Consider the following 12,506-nt stretch of genomic DNA (forward strand, 5'->3'; position numbering starts at 1 on the left):
AAAGAGTGTTCATGGACAATGATGCAGTGTTCTTAATTAAGATTTTCATTACTGATACATACATTAAGGTTTTTCTAATGCAAGTGTCCAAGCACTCTAATGTGCAGGTAGATGTCTCTGATCCTATCTCTAGAAACCCTTTTGCACATCATTGCAAACATTCACCAGCCAAAGCTCAAAATCAGCCCACCTGCCCTTTGCTATAATGACAATGAAAAATAAAATTGATGTTTTACTTTTCTGCCAGATGAGAACATAGCTTTTTGCAGTCATGAGAATGAATAGGCTTTTGCAAGGCTGTACTACAGCGTATTGAAAATTATTCTGATCTCACTTACACCTGTTTGATGTTGATGTAACATCAGGAGCTTCAACGGCATGAGTGCAGCAAATGTTGAAGGAAAAAATAATGGAAAAGACATGTAGGTAAATGGAAAATGGGATGAAACAAAACATGAGTTTGCCAAAGGTAGTTTGTAGTAGACTAACCTGATAACTTTCTTTGATAAGGTAACTGATTATCCAGACAAAGGAAATGCAGTATATTTAATTTATCAGTAGAGCATTTGATACAGTATCACACGGGAAATTATGAGTTTAGATCAAGATTTGCAAAAGGATTGTAAGGTGAGCCACTGCTTACCTGAAGGGGAGATTGAGCAGTGGTGAAGAAAGAATTATTGGGCAAGGTGAAGGCTATACTTCCACAATTGTTTGGGTAAATAAAATAGCTGTTTCTGTCTAATAAGATTTGGGTGGAGCAGGTAACATTTCTTTACATGGCCCCTCAAAGGGAGGTGGCCCAGATTAGGAAAAAGTGGGGCATGCTTAGCAGCTATAAAAGGATCAATCAATACCAATAAATTGCTCATTAAGAACATATTGCTCATTAGCAACATTTAGCTCTCATTCACCTGTAATGTTCAAGTGTTATTTCTCTGTCTCAGTTCTTTGGGATGTTCCGAGATGTTGCAACTCTCTCAGCAGTTTACTTGTACAGTTTAATTAAATATCTAGTTCATCTTTGTGCTTTTAAAATATTCTTATTCCCAGAACAGAATGCCCATTCATCTACAAAATCTTGCTGAATGCCTTTGAATTCTGGACTCTGCCTCCCAAGAAAACACTGCTGGAGTAAGATATGGAGGAGAAATATTTGGTGATCAGAAGCACATAAAAAAGCATTGCTTCTCCCTGAACACACTACACACTTTTCTAAATCCAGTTAGGCTATGACACTTTGGAAATACCTGCAGTAGGAAAAGCTGGGCTGCCCACTAGCAGAGTGGCAATGTTGCACTGGCACAAGGCAGGATGGAAGGTGAAGACATTGCCACAGAAGTCACAGTATCAACGTGAGATTAAATTGCAGGCTCCACAATAAAAGATTTGCCAACAAGTTAAGAAAAACCAGGATTTTTGACACTCTTCCCTGAGGCATTTTTCAGTCTGCAGGTATTTGAGTGACTAAAATTGCTACCTTTCCATTAAAGTTCACTGGAAGAGAAACTGCATTTTTGTTTTAGCCTTCTGTGGCAGAATTTAAGTATTTAATGTCATGACTGGACCATGTTAAGAATGCACAGACATTCACTTAAGAAATTTGCCCTAAACCTCAAAATGTAAAAGATTTTTTAAAAGCAAAAATTGAAGAACTCTTGAAAAACCTTCATTCTTCAGAGCTGGTTATATGCTGATCACACATAGTAGCTCTCCTTTACAACCTTCAGTGCATATTGCAGATCCAGAATGCTGCAAATTATTTTTGGTCTTTTATGTAGAAGTGGATTTACTGCAAAAATTGAAAAGCAATTAATCTCTTTACAGACATCCAGGATAAGTGAACACGGACAAATATGAAATTTAAATACACACCCAGATCCAAATGTTGCAACTGATCCTTACTTTGGTGATTGGGTGAAGCACGAATACTTCTAAATTGCATGCTATTTGAAGTTGGGATTTCAATTTTGTCCTTGAAAATTCAAGCTGTTTAGAGTATGCTTAAGAAGCTAAAACATTAGAAAACATAATTCAGAAAACTGATACAGCTATTCTATTAAAATTAAAACTCAGTACGATGGAATGGGAGAGAGCAAGATCTATTCAGATCCAAAAGCATTTGCTTTTGGTGGTGCGCAAAAATCTAATATTTTGGGCATGCAAACACATGAAATGAAAGTATTAGCTGGGGGGCTGAATTTGTGAACCATATGCAGCATGATATTATCCAAAATGATGGAAAGCTTCAAGCTGAACAAGAACTTCAGAGGAAGGAATCATTATTTTTCAATACACTGTGATCTTTAATGTCTAAGAGTTCCCGTTCCCACCAAGAAGCAAAACAGCCTTCACAAAGCACAGCCTGAAGATTATTCACATGTGTTTTGACACGTGCACCTGTGTAATGGCACACATCTACATGGCAGATGATTTGCTTCTTTTTTAAGTGGGAGTGGTAGAGAGGAAAAGAAGATGAAGGAAATCCTCTTACAAGCTCATTTTCCATTGTGGCGTCTCACACATAGGACATTCAGCATGAACATGGGCAGGCACTTGGACCTCCCTGAGTATTCATGTCTCACTGCCAGCTTCAATAGACAAATCTACAATGTCTTGATCAGAAGGTGAATTTTGGGAAACATCCAATTTCTGGATGTTGTTTTGTAACAACCACTCCTCCTGCCCAACTTGTTCTTGGTACCATTTTTACTCAGTATCTGGTGTATACATTGGATGGAGGCAGATGCACAACATGATGATAAAGCAGAGTGCAGAGAGGATTTCTGCACCAGGAGAAGGACTCACAAGAAAGCTCAGATGAGAAAAATACATTTGGTGATACAGCTGTAGAAGAGCAGTGGGCTTGCCAAAGCTGGAAGATAATTTACCATAACTACAAAGCAAACTCTGAGAAGCTCTGCCTCGCTCTGTAGTTGTTTCCATTTTGCACAGTGACTTTGACCTAACAAACTGGTTGTCTTAATATTTTGATGGTTGACATTCAAACTGCTGTAGGAAATGCTGCTACTGCTTCAGAAAGGTGGTCTTTTCCATCCAAATATATTAAATTATGCCAGTGTGGGGTAAAAGTGCATTGAACAACTCCATTTCCTCTCTGTCTCCTTTTTTTGGTTAAACCAAAAATATTATGCTCCTATAACTATCTACTTAAAGTCCATTATTTTTCCTGCTGTACTGTGTAATTCAAACGAGTTAACACTCAATGCATTATATCACTCTAAGTAAATGAAAAATAACTCAGAACAAAGAGATTGCTAGTATGCATAATGGCAGAAAGGTGTGACATTTTCAGCTGTCATGCTGTCCAATCTTGAGTTCAATCTCATCCAGCACCAGTGGATATATTGTAGGTATTGCAATTAGAAGGCAGGTTGCACACATGCCTCTACTGTAATCCACACATCAACTTCACAGCTATGTGCAGTCTTTATTACTTGCTAAACAATTTGAATGCCAACACTTAAATTAATGCTTGAATGAAAAACTGAGACCAAATTCTGCCTCTTTTTGTAAATCTGGCTACATCTTGAGTTTTCTGGACATTTGGTCTATTTTTATGATAGATGTTTTAAAACAAACCTGTGAGCTTTGACAGATTTGTTTTAAATAATGAGGGTCTTTTCCCATGCACATCTATTGCTTAAGCTTATTTGATGGCTACATCTTCAGATAAAGAGTAAAAAAAAATTGTGGCACTGCTCAGGGACATTCATCCCAAGGTGTAGTCTTGGTTGTACAGTTACATTTCTATAAATACACCAGAGTATAATTTCAGCTCTGCTGCCATTTTGAGGCTGTTTCACCATTTCTCGCATTTGCCTCTGCCCATGTTGTTTTCTTTTTTGGAACATTCCCTTCCCTTCAGGAGACATGTAATAGCCGGGGAAAAAATATTCCTTTCTTGTGTCAGACTGCTGTTTAGGTGACCATTCCCTTCCTAAACCTCCTTATTTTCAGAAGCAGATCAACTGATTCTTCTGGATAATTTACATGTCTATTTATTACATTAATTATGATAATTCTTGAAAAATGCTAACTCTTGAAAGCTGTTGTAAACATAAGGTTTATTGCATGTAGACTTTTTTGGCATATTGCAAATGTTCATTTCTGATTCATGAATAAGCTTGACCTGGAGGTTATTATCCTCTTCTCAAGTAAGGGAGAGCTTCTTAAGAAACCTGAGAACAGAAAAAGATGCCTCCTCCCTGTTCCTGATGTAGCAATCACTGTTGTTCCTCATCTGCAAAGCAATACTAAGCACAGAACCAGATAACGGGATTCAGAGGGGGCTAATTAGCTGCTATTTGATGATAAGGGTCCAGAGTGGTAACAGATGACAGTTTGGTGGTGAACAAGTACCAAAGCAGGGACATATACATAGATATCAAAGACTATTTGGGCATCATCACGTCTGATAAAGTCAATAAGGATTCTCAGAAACCGGCTACTGGCAGGCTGGAATACTGCTGGGTGTCTTTTGACATACAAATCACTGACCATATGATGGATGGTTCTCATAACTATGATGAGATCAGTAAGATGCCTCTCAGCTTCCCTTAGGTCATCATTACTTGACCAAATACGTCTTCATGAAGCTGGGGAATAAATTGCACTTTTTTGAACTTTTTCCCTTCTTTTCTTTTTCCTTTTTTTTTTTCCTTTTTTAAACCAGGATGTCAAGTAACAAGAATTAGAATCAGCGCTCACTCTGATAGGAATGATGCTGGAGCTCAGTACAACCTAGTTACATCAGAAATTTATTTAAACAAGATGGACAGATATCCATAGAATTATGTTAACACGTCCTGCAACTTCCTTGTATCTGGATGACTTTGGTACACTTCTGATTTGCATTTACCAACGCTAACAGCAGGTAACTTTTCAATTTTGTATGGGTTCCATCTGAACAGGTAGTGCTCTGCAAGTTAAAGAAGTGTCCTGCTGTCACTATTTATCCTCTGTAGCTGAATCTCCTCCTGTAAAGCACCTCAGTAATGTCCATACTGCTACAGGCTGGTTGGAAGACTTTTTCCATGAAAAGAATGATTTTGACAAAGAATATACCTGTGTCTCTCGAAGTCCTGAGGACATTCAAGGGGAGTAGAGATCAACTGTATTCCTCTCAAGTGGGAATAGAGTTTGGAGGGGAGATCTATGAAATCCTTCCACCTCCAAAACCCTGATGCCATATAATTAGGCGGATGTGTATGTAACATCTGGGAGAAGGATGAATACTGAATCAGCAGCAAGTTGTGGGAAGGGATATGAAAAGAGAGCCCAGTGCTGGACACTGAGAGAGAGGGCAGAACAAATCACTTTAGATCAGGAACATGCTTGTCAGGTACCATTAACAGCTTCTAATGTAAAAACATCCCATTTACACTATTTCTGCTACCAAAAAGAACCCAGACTATCAATGGCCTGAAGGATCTGCCTTCCAGAGAGAAAGGAGAAGGCCAGTACAGGAAAAGACATGCCTGAGGTATAGTAAGGCTCCTTTGGAGGTTGCTAATTTAGGAATAGGAGAGCACCAAGAAGCCCTTCTTGGCTGTGGAATAAGCCAGACCTAAAGAAGAAAGAGACCACGTGATTCTAATCCTACATGTCAAGAAACAAAGGCAGCCAGACAGGAAACAACAAATGCATGGTCACACAGCAAAGCACCGTCAAAGAGGGATTTCAGCTCCAGGTTTCCACATGCCTACTTATCGTGAAGCCAGCTTGCTGCTTCCACCTAACTGCCTTGCCCGGCAGAGTTAGAACCATGTTAAACTGGTGCCATTGTGCAAATGTTGAAGGCACGTGGTGTCTGCCACAGACATAACTGGTTTTGCCACTGCTGTGGGAAGTGTTAACACAAGCTGTGTTAACGCTTCCCGTTCCTGAGTATCATTAATGCTTTTTATTGATATTATGAAGTACTGCAACAAAAGTAATAGGATTTGTCAGGGGCCGTTATAAACTGCCCCTGCTGGATAAATACATAATGCATGATGGCAAAGGTCCGATGGGCCTTTAATCAATTGCCTTTCTGAGTCAAATAAATGTCACATTAGACATAAGCCGCGTTGCATTCTGTGGGCGCCTCTGCTCCCCTCATCTCGCAGGCCTGACACCGCCACGGGCAGCTATGGACACGCATAGGCTCCTACTTATTTGTAGCAAATATATCAGAGCAAACCTGGAGCAGCATGTTGTAAATTACAGATTTGGGACACCTTATAATGAAAGGCAAAGGAGAAGGGAAAGAAATATGGGGACACCGTAGGCATGATAGGTCAACTCAAATACGTCTCCTTGGGAGCTGGCACTGTCATACCACCTTTTGCAGACACTGCAACAAATCTCCTCTTTTTGTCCACAGGGTGGGGGAGAAGGCAGCATGCCATTTCCTTCTGCAATGCAAAAGTAGTGGGTCAACTTTAAATGTTAAAGCCACATATTTTAGGTCTAGTATTGGGAAAAGAAAGCTCTTTCGTGGTTTCAGCCAGCACCTTGAAAAAATCATGAATGTCCATTTGCACATTCACATCTCTTTAAAGAAATCCCAACAATCAAAACACAACTTGACCATAAATTTACAGATTTGCAGGTTTAATCCCCCCCTCCCCCAATATGAAAGAGCAATTTCTCTTACTGCGCTGGTTTTTTTTTAATTCCAGGCAGCATTTTAACAGTCATCTACTTTTCTCTCTGAACAGGTAGGAGACATGAATTTAAATTGCAAAGTAGAGATCTGAAGTAACACAAAGTCCAGGTATATTTGGACGTGGAGTTCTAAACCTAAATTTAAAAGTCTTCATTATTTTTGGCATTCACTAAATAGCTTCAGCTTGGACATCCCAAAACAGTGGCTTAAAATGCTGGTGGACACTTGGAAAACTTTGGTCTGTCTTTACTTAACTATAGTAAATATTATGAAGTGGTAGTGCTATATTTCCCCTTATATTTCAACAAGAAGAGTCACTGTTTCAAAAGCACTAGATTTCACTGCCAATATGTATGAAGGAATCCCAGAAAAATGTGAGGTTTTGTTCCAAATGCGCAAAACCATCGTGTGTCAGAACCTAACAAAATTAAAACTCAAATGATAACAAACAAACACTCCCAAAGGCTCCATCCTTTATTGCCCCCAAAAAGGAAAAAAACAAAACTTAAACCATGAAAAAATTAATTCTTCCTGTTCTGGGTCTTGAAAACACAATTATCTGGATAAACATAGTATTTTCTTCAGTTAGAAAGGTCAGCAAATCACCAACCTACAGAGCAGCAGCCAACCTCAAGTGAATGTGACTAGGTGAGAAAAGAATCCTGCATAACACTTTGCCAAGAAATCGCTGATAGATCTTTAATCCTGATACTGTTGGATGTCAATAAGAATACAGCACATTTAATCTACTCAGATAAGAAGAGCAGTTCAGAGAGCAGCCAAGACTGCATAAGGAAGCGTCCCTCACCACAGGGTCAAACTTCATCATGGACAGGTTGCAATGCTAGTTGACTGTTCTCAGTATTTGTTTTGCACTTGCACAGCATGGAATACTTAATATTTCATTCTGAACTAGAACACAACAGCATAATGTCCATCAGAACATGTATATCCCCACACACAAACAGAAATCTTCCATATTGTCATCCAGAAATGCACATATAAATTCCAGATAAATCAATCACACAATGTCACTGAACTAAAATCTGAGTCCCATAAGGTGACACTGCATTAAAATCTTGGACTGCATTGAAATAAAAATTCAGTATTGAGTCCTGTGACTATGGTAAGCAACAGAGGTCCCGCGCTGACTTTGATGGAACTTCAAGAAAAGGCACAACATATATCAATGAAAAGTATAAAATGTTATAAATACTTACACAAGAGACAAGGAAAGGTTCCTCCAGAGAAAGGCCACAAACTGATTGTGAGTGATCTGAGAAGAGAGAAAGAAAAAAGGAAATCAAATTGTTAATAAACACACTAAATGATACCAATGTAACAATAGAAAACAGGGATCAAGGAGATTTACAGATGGTGGCAATTCCCACAGGACAGGAAAAAAAAATTTAAATTCACAAACATAGATCTTGGAAGTTTTGAAACTACCTGACCCCAGAGCCATGTAGCTGAGAAAACTGGTAATGGCTGAGGAGCTTTTCAGTCCTGGGATAATTCCAGGCCAGCAGAGACTAAATATCCTCTGGTGGCTGTTCAACAGTCTCCGTGAAATAGGCTTGTGGCTCCTATGGACAAATGCTCTTATCACAAAAACACTGCCAGATTTGAAAGGCATCCTTCTTAGCAGTCATGCCAGATGATACAGGACTCTGAAACAGAACTCGCCTTCTTGATCCTGACCTTCACAGAAGAGGGGTTAGACTTATTATTAGGGCTGAGAATGCTTACATTACAGCTGATAGCTGCACAGAAAAATTGTGTTGTCTTAGTTCCTTCTGTCAACACAGTATCTTGGACTTGATTGATTTGTTACCCTGAGACCCCTAAGAAAAAAACGAGTGCATGAAACTGGAATGGCTAAAGGTTTGCAAACTTCTGGTAGACTACAGGTCTACTCTGTGGAGTATCTAAGCTGTACTGCCAACATATTTATTTCCATATTTATTTCCAAAACATAATAACCTGGGATGAAGCAATAAACAAAATTAATCAAAGCCTGATGCTCTGAATTGTAACAAGAAGACACACTCCTGTTGGACACAGAAAACAAAGGCAGATGCTCCCCAAATGTTCAAAGCTACAAATCAGTCCTGTCTCCCCTTCCCTTTGCCAAGCTGAAAAAAATGTGGGTAGTCAGGCCAGACAGTGCTCTCCAGAAGATTGTTATCAGGGGACCAGGAGCACAGTGGAAAACGACCATTGAAAAAACTCAGAGAGATATAAACCTGAGTTAAGAGAGTGAAGGGAAAGTGAGGAGCTTTCACAGGAGAGAGACAGAGGGAAGGCAGGCAGAAAATCTGTTCAGAGTTGTAGCTACAATTTGTGGGAATTATGGTCCTGGTAGAGAAGAGTGTGAGAGAAAGCATGTGTACAAATCCAGTGCTTGGTTTGCAAGGGAGGCGAAGAAAATACAGCAAAGAGCAGAGACAATCCTAAAAACTGCAGGGCAGGAAACAAGATGCCTATAGCATCTTTTGGACAGGCCACCCAGAGAGGCCCTTTTAACAGCAAATTTCTCTTTAAAGGAGCAGACTGCTCCCACATGTAAGGAAGATTTGCATGAGACAGAAGGCAGGATGGATTCTGCACAGACAGAAAAGCTGAAATGACATAAAATGAAAGGAAGGGCAAGATCAAGCTGATGAAGAGAAGGTCACTATCTTGCTTTCAAGAATCTATCATTCTGATGAACTGTAACAGGGAAGTTCTCCTGGTGGAGAAAAATCTCCTTTCCTAAGCACATACCCCTTATTTTCCTCTTGCACTTCTCCTGAAGACTTAACCATGGAAGCCTATGGACTCATCTGTAGTAGATGATAGTGAAGCACTGTTAGGGGCTGGTAGTTGGGAAGTATTTCTTTCAGAGTTTTGGGCAGATGGCACAGTGAGCTACAAACCAGGGAAGAACCTGAGACAAGAGGCCTGAGCCAAAGAATGTGCCTTAGAGTCCCAGAGTTGAAAAAAAAAAGGAAAAAAAAAGTGGGAGGCATCCAGTATGGAGAATAAAAAACACAGAATGGAAAATTTTAGGCTGAGGTTAGAGTTTGGCTCTGTTATAAGCAACATAAAACAAGGTCTCTTAAGGGAAAGCATCATGCAATTTTGACAACATGGATGCCAAAGAATTCTACAAATTATGGCCTGAGATTATGGAGGTGCTGAGTAATGACTTACACAAACATTACCAACAAATTTGCTCAAAGGAATGAACAAGATTGTCCTGCCTAATTAAAACTCTAGGGTAATCATGGACAAGCACAATAAGAAGCTGCACATCAGAATCCGGCAAAATCACTAGAACTGAAACACTGTACTTTTAAAAATGATTGCAACTGGTTTGGACACTTGATTATCAGTTTTGTTCAAAAGAAAATATATGAAAACAAAATTTTCCCTGTAAAGAACTGGAAAAACAAGATGTGTCTATGATTCATTCCAGGTTAGATAACTGCAGAACACGTATGTGGGAGAGAAATGGGCCAAATCCTGTTCTCACTGCCTTGTGCAATTATGCTGACTTAATTGAAACCATGAGCAGAATCTGAACCATTAAAATGCTGGGGTGAACCTTCTTATCATATGGCACTGCTGGTCACTAGAGACATTTAACCTAATTACATTAGATTAACACAGTAGATTTCTTCAAGGCATATATTATATAACAACATAAGAAAGTGAAGTTGAAGAAAGCAGACCATTTTTTCCCATGTCTCTATGTTATAAACAGAATAGTTACCTGTCTCTATTTATGTCTCTTGTTTTCAACCCACTATGGCTCTGTTTGGTGGAATGGACAAATGGAATCCACAGATCTTTTTTTAATATTGAATTCCTAGTGTTAATTAATCATTATTACTTGGAAGATGTTTCGGCCATTGAACAGAACAGCCAAGGGCTAATCTTAAACCTGTCCTTGCTTCACTGTGGTCAGATTTTTCTCCTTTTCTCTTTCTTTGCTATATGAATAAATTCCATTTAAATCACAAAGATCAGGAGACAAGCAAGGTCTACACGTTAAGGCTATTTAGGAATCTAGTACCTCCGAGCTTAATGAGAATAAGGTTCCTAAACACTGAAGAATTTCTGTTTATGGGAAGTTAAGATGGTGAAAACCAGCGGTATGAGTTACATTATATAAGCAGACAATAGATTTATGATGCTAACCTCAATTTTCAAAAGTGACTGAGGCAGTCATGTTGGAAGTCCACTGAAAGTCAGTAAAATTTTGGCTGTAAACTGTGATGAAATATATTACCTTTGTTAGCTTAAGCATTGCTTCCTTTCAACAACACTAACATCTTAGGTGCCAAAGTAATTTCTGCAATTGGCATTCAGTTGCCTCTTACACTTTATTCATTAAGTGGCTTGAGTTAACCTGCTTCAAGTGCCTTCTTAGCAGTAAATTGGGACAGCGATTCTGCTCCATTTTTGCAAAGTGATTTAGGATCTCTCTGATGCAATGCAGCACACCAAGGTGAGGAATGTTAGTCCTTTAGCCCCAGACTGGGAAGAAGAAGAACTGACAACAAATTCAGATAATCCTAAAATGACTGTTTTGCCTCAAAGCATTTTCACCCTTTACTGATACAGAGCCAGCGAGGGGTACAGCTTTATCATGTGTAATATACTCAGTAAACTGGATCTAAGATCCAGAGTTTTGCCTCTCCTCCCCTTCTGGGTGCACTACACCTGCTCAGTATGAAAACTAAAATTTAATCTCAGTGGAAAAGAAAGAAAATAATTTACTAGAGAATTCCTCAGTTCAGAGGGGGCCAAACAGAGCCAGTGCCATGCTGGGGGGAAAGAGCAGACTGGGCTGAAATTCAGTGGAGCCCTTTAAATTATCTGAGGGGGCAAAGAGACTGCACTACATCTCTGACACAGCAGAGACAGATTACTGCAAAATTAAATTGAGGATTTTAGTGGATATAATTGTTGTTTTTATATATTAATGAATAACAATAATACATGATTCTAAACTGAATACCAGGTTTGACATTTAATCTGAGAGCTTATACCATCCATAAATGTTCATAAACGTCACACGACCCCAACCCTTTGATTGAATTACAATCTAGTACGCAGTTTAGGAACCATGGATTAATCTACATAGATTTATATTTCTGCAGGTTACACAGTTATTTGTTGATTTATACCCTTTCCCCCTAAGTGTCCTTTCCACCGAGAATCCAGGAACATACATGCAAATATTTAATAGGAGAACAGCTCAAAATCCAGTGACTAGCAACAGATGGAAACTTGGCTCAGTGAAATCTATACTAATTATCATCTGCTTTTTGAAGTCACCTCTGCTAATGGCCAGCAAAATCTTAGTCCCTGTGATACCTTCTATTACCTTCACATTACTTGTTACTACAGCCAGCAATCACCTAACATGTTTCTTGGCAATGCTGTGCAATTAAATCGCCTTTCAATCAGCTTGCTGAGGAATCTAGAGATAGAAACTGCTTTAATATTAGGAGTTAATTACAAGAATGCAGAGGAAGGCAGTCAAATGTTATGTTAGCATACCAGAAATATGACAACACCTTAGCCACTAATGTCACACGCCAGGTAAGGGGCCACATCAGGAGAAGCAACATGGCAATGTAGAGAGGAAAATGACCCTCAAGTTCCCCCTTGTTTTTTTGTCTCTGTGCTCATGCTACTTGAAGTGACCACCTTCTGTAGCAGTCAAAATATCTGGAATTTCAGTGACCTGTATTAACAGGCTTCAGTGCACATTGGTGTCTGCCTGGGGACTGATAATGACACCAGCACTGTGTCACACCACAGACGTGGTCCAAAAGGC

General features: G+C 39.3%; 1 protein-coding gene across 4 annotated transcripts in view; it reads right to left on the reverse strand.

Moving 5' to 3' along the window:
• Nucleotides 1–12,506, reverse strand: part of ZBTB20 (zinc finger and BTB domain containing 20) — a 444,040-nt gene that overhangs the window by 107,778 nt on the left and 323,756 nt on the right. For all 4 annotated transcript variants that reach the window (XM_031056601.1, XM_031056598.1, XM_031056600.1 and 1 more), the window contains exon 6: nt 7,894–7,949. The gene's annotated coding sequence lies outside the window, so the exon portion shown is untranslated. The remainder of the gene's footprint in view (nt 1–7,893; nt 7,950–12,506) is intronic.

This window comes from Geospiza fortis, unplaced genomic scaffold (assembly GCF_000277835.1).
Source record: "Geospiza fortis unplaced genomic scaffold, GeoFor_1.0 scaffold1, whole genome shotgun sequence".
Taxonomy (NCBI): domain Eukaryota; kingdom Metazoa; phylum Chordata; class Aves; order Passeriformes; family Thraupidae; genus Geospiza; species Geospiza fortis.